The 8,866-nt window shown below is 33.9% G+C and overlaps 1 non-coding gene across 1 annotated transcript; it reads left to right on the top strand.

Moving 5' to 3' along the window:
• The first annotated feature begins 459 nt into the window (after window positions 1–459).
• Window positions 460–535, top strand: TRNAC-GCA (transfer RNA cysteine (anticodon GCA)). Its single transcript has one exon. It is a non-coding gene; the product is annotated as a tRNA-Cys (tRNA).
• The last annotated feature ends 8,331 nt before the right edge of the window (window positions 536–8,866 follow it).

Genomic DNA, 8,866 nt, shown 5'->3' with positions numbered 1-8,866 from the left:
TCAAGTTATTATTATTATATTATTATTATTATCATTATTATTATTATTATACATCACATATTCATTTTGTATGAGGTCTCGCCCAACTCATTGAATACTACACGGCTATTATGAAGTAGCCAATATGTATTAATACTATTTAATACGAGAAAAATTCGCACCGGCACCGGGAATCGAACCCAGGACCTCTCAGCTCTGCGCGCTGAGCGCTCTTTCCAACTGAGCTATGCCGGGACACGATCCATAGTAGCCGTGTAGTATTCAATGAGGTGGGCGAGACCTCATACAAAATGAATATGTGATGTATTAACTGTTAGCAGTTGTCACAAACTGATGTTGAATATGACCACAAAGTCATTTAAATATGCGCTCCTGCATATGACTTGTATCGTCTCAAATGCAGGTAGTAAGGCCGTAAAAGTATTACGAGAGGGGTTCGGCCGGCGCCGTGGATCGTGTGCCGGCATAGCTCAGTTGGAAAGAGCGCTCAGCGCGCAGAGCTGAGAGGTCCTGGGTTCGATTCCCGGTGCCGGTGCAAATTTTTCTCGTATTAAATAATAATAATAATAATAATAATAATAATAATAATAATAATAGGGATGGAATTGAGAATAGAGAGAGAAAAAAATAATAAGGCAAATAATTAATGAAAGAAATAATGCAATATTTAATAGGAAAGAGGATAAAGGGAAGATAGATATGGGGAAATAACAATGCATTTACTAGAACAGAAGGATATGAATTAAACGGAAAATACTTCATAAATGAATATATGAATACAAAACAATGGGTACAAACAGACGATAAGATTTAGACAAAATGATGGCACAGAAAAGAGATAAAATGTTAATAATAACAATAACAATAATAATAATAATAATAATAATAATATAATAATCAATGAGCAGGGATGATATGTCGGTAGATATTAAAGCGATGGTGGATCGAAAAGCAGAAATGTTAAGGTCCACCATAACTATGAATCGTAAAATTGGTTGACGAATAAATATCATTTCATATATCATATAGACGTACATCAAACAAGAATGAACATGTAAAATATTTAAGCAATACAGAAATATAAAGAATTTACCCTCGTATGAGCAAACGCTCGTGGTCGGGAGTTCAAAACCGGACTGTAGATAAGCAGAAAGAAGAAGAAAAAATAAACTATCGAATATAAGCAATAAAATAGCACAGATTACAAAAACAAGAGCATATATGATAAAAAGCAATCACAATTGAAAACGTTTGTAACCAATATTCACTTGTATACATAAGACTAATATTTAGCAAGTTAAGTCAGAGACACAAGGCGTCGCACTGCTGTAGACCCTCCACAACTCTTTCTACAGCTCAGACACAGTTTTGTCGCGTCGTTGCCTGTGTACATACGCTCATTCAAACCTATTGAACACACCGTAACGACAAAAATATCGTTGAACAATTTGTCGCCTGTGTACACATAGCCTATTGCAGAAATTTGATCTGAACAATTGTAACATTGTGAAATTGCTTTGCAGAACGAAAAGTTACATTTCTTCGCATCAAAATTTCTGCATATTTAAAGGACAAAATTATTTTTTTAAATTATTAATTATCGTAAAACACTGTTCTCTTAAACTGGCTGAGCATATTGGGAATTAAATCAATGGCTTTTCCAAAACAAGCTATGAAATGTTTCATACAAAACAATTTTTATCTCGAAAAGGAAGCAAAAATGAGCAAAATTGTATTTGTTTGAAATACCTCAAAGAATAACCCCCTGAAATTAATCACATTATGAACGGTTCATTCTGTATATTTTCCTTCTGCAAGATTTGGGTGTGTCTTGTTTGTCCTGCGTTGTCTTAAAAAGTGGCCTTTAATAATTCTGACAACGTGATCCAGGGAATTACATTTTTATGAATATCTAATGTTGATTCATGATCGAAAGACTCAATTTATAAGGTGATAAATTACCGATATGTTATTGACACCTAATCATTGGATTTTTCTAAATGATCTCAGCATAATAATTGACACCCATTTCGAATTTGTACTTGTGCGAGTTTGCGGAGTACGGAGTGATATATTTTACGAGAATTGAAGACGGAATAGTGGTGGACCTGAACACAGAATTTTGTCACTATCCATCCTTGTTCATGAGCAAAACTGTCTGTTATGCCGTTCTGGCCGGGAAATTAGCGCACTTTTAATCTAGATTTCAACTGTGAAAAGTTAATATGCGGTTTATATTCGCCACCTTGGTTTTTACGACATTTCATCATATTGTATGCTGTTTAAAAATTATGAAATGGATAGTGCCAGTCAGCAGTGACAACGTTAAAGATAGTGACTAGGGCAATGAAAATGGTGCATAGCAACACTGCGCCGGTAAACCAGTATACTTTTATGTTAAGCAAAAAATTTACTTTCACTACTGAAGTTAAATGATTGGTACTGTGCCTAACAAGAAAAGAATATGTTGAAGGCAAATCCTATGGTAGGCATATTGTGTTCCAAACATTAGATAGCTGTAGGCCTATAGAATAAAATTGCTGTCGATAATTTTTATTCTCTCAATTTATCTGAATGTTGTCTTTTTCCTCTTTTCTCTCTCGAATTTTAAGAGTGCGGCTTATATCCGGGTTCGATTTATTTTGGGGCCAATACGGTACTTACGATTAATTTATATCAAATGAAATATATGAAATACACTAAGAACACTAACAATATAGAAGATCTAAATGTTAACGGAACACGAAACATATCTTCTCTTTTAACTACCTCCTTTAGTTCTAAAGTAAATAATAATACAATAGAAGATGACATGAAACAGAGAATAGTCGTAGGAAACAAAGCATATTATGTGAACCTTTCATTGTTCTAGAGAAAATTATCTAAACCAGCCAAGACGAATTTTTATTCTGAATCCATCTTGAATCTTGTGTACACTACTTTTAACACTTAAATACAAATGATTGATAAAATGGCAAACTTACTAGTGTTAATTATATAAGCACGTGTGGATTACAGCTGTTTCGGTGTATACTGTACACCATCATCAGAGCCTATTAGATCCTGGCGTCATCTAGATATCGCTGTCTGTTGTAGTGGTATGTTTGCGCTATCACTATTTGACTCCACTTTTCAACACGAATTTCAGAACACACTTACTATTTGACTCCACTTTTCAACACGCAAACACACCCCTAACTTAAAGGAGTTATGCATAATAACAAACTAATAAATTTTGTTGAATCTCAAAGAATATGGTGTTTCCAGCGTGTTGGTAGAATGCTGGATGATAGGTCGGGGGAAATTTCCCATTTTTGGAGAAATTCAATTATCGATTTTAAAGGAAAATGGAAATGTTTATCATTTTGTCTGTATTTCGTGGAAATTTATAAATATTAGTTTAGAAGAAAGCAAACGTTAATAATATTAACTAGACATCTGTAAAAAAATAATTAAATTCAACAATAATTACCTTAATTATGTAAAAATGTTATTCAATCAAGTGCATGAGAAGCTGTGACTTTTTTATATTACCAAAAACTAGGGCCTACTTTAAACTTGATTTTTTTTAAATATGAGTGTGAGGAACTATTAAACAAGTTGAATGATAGTGAATCTCGGCCAAAATGTGGAGATTTTTGTGCAACGGTGATGCCAGATTCTTTGGTTCTTACTCCCTGTTACAGATGGAGAAACATCCATCGTTAGAGACTACATATATTTTCAGTGAAGAGGTTGCCTTTGTACTGGATTCATTGTTACCAATTTTGGCTATGTTGATTATTATTCTGGACCAATAAAACGCAGAGAGGAAACTTGCGTTCTGGACGAGAATTTAAAATGTAGCAAAAGAGAAATTTTTCCAAAAGAAATTAAAAATTGGAATCAATTATTAACAAATAACTTGGAAGAGCCAAACTTAGATGGAGAGATGATGTGATTAAAGACCTCAAATAGCTTAAGATTAAAAATTTGATAACAAAAATCAGAATAGGAAGAGTTGAAGAAAAGCTGTTAAGGCCCAAAGCAAAAAGTTATAGCGCCAGAAGTTATTGTTTATATGGAGTAAATTTCTAACGGCTTAATTTACAAATCCACGAGGGCCACAATCAGGATATTTTCGTCTACAAATCCATCGCCTTCGAGCAGGACCGAATCCAGAGGCAAGAGCGATAACCAGTTAGCCACTGAATATAATAAGGAAACTTTGAGGTAAATTATTGATTTATTTATTACCTCCATGGGAAGATACGGAATTTTTTTGTAGTCCTTCGTACAGATATGAAACAAAAGCAGTTCCAGAAAAAGTAATAAAATATCCCCTGCGTGATGAGCGAGTTTGAAATCTATCTCACCTGTTCTGTACAGCGAGTTTCTTGTTTGTTTAAAGCCAGTCCGTACTAACACTCCGATGTGTTTTATTGCCTTGCTTGCAGTCTTTCTCTCACGGACACTTTGTCACAACCACAGCACGAGAGTGTGGGTGTAAAGCAGTGATTTAGACACCAATAACGTCACAGCTACCAGCAATACCGGTAATTTACGACTTTATGAAAATAAACACCGTGCGGCGGGAATGCGCATGAGTGGAGTGCTGTAGTATAGGTACTACCCAAGTACATCATTTTCCTACAATGAAACAGGGGGGAATAGTATGCACTCATAAATCCACTGTAATCAGATATTATGTTTAAACTTTGCCCAACCTTTTCTCTTCAGCAGTTGATTAATTTACACGGCAATGAACTACCAGTGGATTATAGGTTTCGATTTCTAATGTAATCCAAGGGCGTATTCAGGAGAAATGAAAGTGGAAAGGGCAAATTTTCCCTCTTAACTAAAATTTATCAATTAAAGAAATATAAGTTACGTAACTTCAATGTGTACATGAACATAATATCGTTGTTTTATCTTGTAATTTATTTTAGACTGACGTCCTCTTTGAGCGAAGTATTGTTTTCTTCTAGTTTTAAGATTTTGCAATTAATTTTGTGTATGATTTTAATGCATATATGTCATCATCATTGTCATGTTCTAGACTTTAGAATCTAGACTTCAACTCGCAAACTCCTCTAATTTCTTCTTTCATTACAGTCATTCTTCTCTCTTTTCAACTTTGTCTACTGCATGTGCTGAAATGATTGTTCGGAAATAATAGGATAGCATTACAATTTTTGTGGTTTATTATTATTATTATTATTATTATTATTATTATTATTATTATTATCATCATCATCATCATTGTTGTGGTTACTATTAGAGCTGTCGTTCGACTAAAAACTTTGGTCGGTTAATCGAATGCCATTAGTCGATTAATCGGTCGGTTAATCGATTTTAAATTTTTTATGATATAATATGATATTTATTTGTCAGCAAACATTACAATTCACAGTTATGATGGACCATCACATTTCTGCTTTTCGTTACATCATCCCTTTAATAGACTACATATCACTCTTTTCTATTATAATATTCATTTGCCAAGTATTTCTTGATTACTTCCTATTCTTCTGTTTTAACTGAATTGCTACATATCCTTCCCTATCTAGCCTCTTCTATTCTCTCTCATACCTACACTGTTTCCCTCCAATTTCTCGCTTTGATATTAAATACTGCATAGGCCTATTCCTTTTCTTAATAATTCATATTTTTTCATTCATTTTCTTCTCTATTCTCAAATCTACCTAAGTTACTCTTAATTATTCTTTTCCAGCTATTTTCTCCTGAATTAATTGTTTACATTCCCCTATCTCTATTTATTTACGTATTTATCTTTTTCTCTTCACTTCGTTCCTAAATTTTCTATTTTTATTAGCTCTTTCCATATATTTATTCCTATAATACTCCCTACCCACAACGTTGAAAAACATGAAATATTTAATTGACTTTTTGAAAAAAACTTAATTACACTTCCAATTTCTCTCTCTTCCACTTCACATTTGTTCAGATGTTTCTTCACTTTCATTTTCTTTTATTCATTGCTTGTATGTATATCTTACTACACTCTTACACTATCTTCTTACACTTCACACTTCCTTCTCTAAGCCTATTCTCTCACTTTTGCCAACCATAACTTTCTTGCACTCACTTTTTAGCACTCTTCTTCCTCGCTAATTCCATCCTCCTCACTATTCTGTCCTCCACTTCGCCATTTAATATCCTCTCAAAAGCCCTATCTATTCTGTACTCATAGTCACTAATATCTGGTAGTCGCTTCATTCCTTCGCTCGTTCTTATCATGTCTTCTCTTGCATTTCCTCCATTTGTCTTGTCTATACTCCTAACCTCAGACACTTTCAGCTGTTTACTTAATCCTTCGTCCGCAATATTTTGTATCTGCCTCACGTTTCGTTTTCCTCCTTGGTTTATTCTGGTCAGCTGTTTCGTACTCGAAGTCGGCGTCAGGTACCAACATTGTACAGTACATCTCTCGTTACATTGACATTGGAGTTTTGTGTCGTCTGAATTTTTTATTTCTTCCTAGCGTACTGCCTTGACGTACGCATATTTCCACGTTCATTGAATTTCCTCTTGACTGCACTTTGATTCATCTGACTTTGCTCGATTTCGGTCCAAAACTCTGGTTTGTCACAATTCTTTTCATAGTATTCGAGATCGTAAACTTTATCATTAATTTTCAATTTGTCCTTAATCATCATCGCAAAATGCCCTTTGCTTCTCGCTGTTTTCAGATATGGTAACAATAGTTTTATTCTTCTTCTTGCTTCGTAACTAAGATCATTTACAAAACGCAATTTTGTTCCCATCGCATTTTATACTCTGTTCATAAGCATTTCTTTCGTCCTTAAATCGATTTTAAATTATGCTTGTAAGTTTGAATCAAAACATTCAATATCATTTTACAATAATTCCATAATAGACCTATGCTATGAAGAATGCATTTTACAAATATTTTAATCCATGTTGAATTTTTGATACACTACTTTTAATACTTGAATATAAATAACTGAACCCAAATACAACTCAAAAACCAAAAACTCAATACACTAGAACAATATGAAATATACAGACACACTAAAACACACCCTAATCAAATACTCAACACACAGATCAATTTCAGAACACACACATTATTTGACACAACTCTTCATCACACGAACGCACCCACACAACAGGCAGCGAAATTGAGATGACGCCGAGACATAGAAGGCTCTGAGGATGGCGTCAAGTAGCACCGAAACAGCTGTAAGCCGCACATGCTTACATAATTAACACAAGTAAGATCGCCATTTAATCAATTATAAATATTTTAAATTTTATTTACGCACATAGCAACTAATTATTAAGAAGCAATTGACACTGATGATGTATACAAGAAGTTTGAAAAAAAAAGTTTCCAGTTTCCACTTATTTCCAGTAATATCCCTTTGTTAATCACACGATACAGGCTTCACTATTAGGTGCTCTAACGTTAATTGAAGAGATGAACTGAAAGTAGCAACGTTCATAGACATACTGTAGGTCTACCATGGAAGGATGAACATGTTTAAAATAATACTGTAACTACTTGTGCTTCCACTATAACTGCACGATTTTCTCGCATTTTTTGTAAAGGTGTTTTACTGTCCATCATTTTTCCACAATCGTTTAAAACTGAAATTTTCATCAAGTTTTAAACGTAACGGTTCATGGAGCTCTAGATCATTGGTCTGCAAAGATTACGTCATATAAAATTCAGCCCATACTATACAGAAGAGGGTAAAGTAAAAGGGGGAGGATACCCAAACTATTTAATGTTGAATGGACAAGTGATGGCTAAGAGGAGGAAGATCGTGCCTTTCCACCAGGATTTAAGCCACAGTCGCATTTTGCTACTCGACTTCTAAAAATGCAACAAACTTTGAATGGAAATGTGCAAAATGCGACAATCACATTGGACTTCAGAAACGAAGACGGTAACGGAGAAAATGAAATCAAAGATGTGTTTGAACTAATCTAAATTTAAATGAAATGATAATAGCATGAGCAATGTTCAAAAAGGTATTGAGCAATAGATGTTCAGGAATTCATTTCAAAGAGTTGGTGCAATTCATGTAAGTGAAGTGAACAACTTCTTCTAATTGATTTATATAATTCCATCGCATACTGTAAATTTTGAGAGAGGATTTAGTTGCATGAATCTTATAAAAACTGGAATTAGAAACCGTCTTTCAGCAAAAAGAGTTAGCACTCTACTAGGTTCAGAACCATAGTGGGCCAAGCGCCATTTACTAAACCCGTAGAAAACAAGGGTTAAAATGAAGTTATCACCATAATTCAATGGAAATATATAGCAAGTAATATAAAGTATACACATTCAAACTAAATGATATGTCAATCTTCATTAAACTATGGTATTCACTTAACTTTAACCCTTGCTTTCTCCGTTTTTAATAAATGGCGCTTGGTCCACTATGGCTCTGAACCCTTCAAATCTTGAAGGGTCTACTAGTAAAGAATTTCAATATTTAGAGTGCCCATAAAATGACGTATTTTAATTTGATGTAAATTCAGCAGTAATTGATTCTAAAGATACCTACATCTGATACTTTACTTACGTAAGTATATCTAGAGTGTCATAAGATGGACTGAAAGTAATAAAACTCTAAGAAAGAAATTACACACCTTTTTGTTTCTGCATACTTTATTAATTTTATCTTTCTGCACAATTATTTATAACACTGCACAAGCATTTCGCAATAACTTGCACAAATATAATTTTTCTTCTGCATTTTTGCGACAATTATTTATTTCCTAGCTTAAATCCTGCCTTCCACCCTACTTGTGTATTAAGGGGTTGAGTCGCGAGTCAATAAATGCCGACCACTGCTCTAGACTATCAGTTCACTTTAAAAGATTTTGCGTG

Source organism: Periplaneta americana, chromosome 11 (genome assembly GCF_040183065.1).
Source record: "Periplaneta americana isolate PAMFEO1 chromosome 11, P.americana_PAMFEO1_priV1, whole genome shotgun sequence".
In the NCBI taxonomy this organism is placed as follows: Eukaryota; Metazoa; Arthropoda; class Insecta; order Blattodea; family Blattidae; genus Periplaneta; species Periplaneta americana.
Note: the sequence above shows the minus strand (reverse complement) of the source record. Positions and strands in the feature narration are given on the sequence as shown.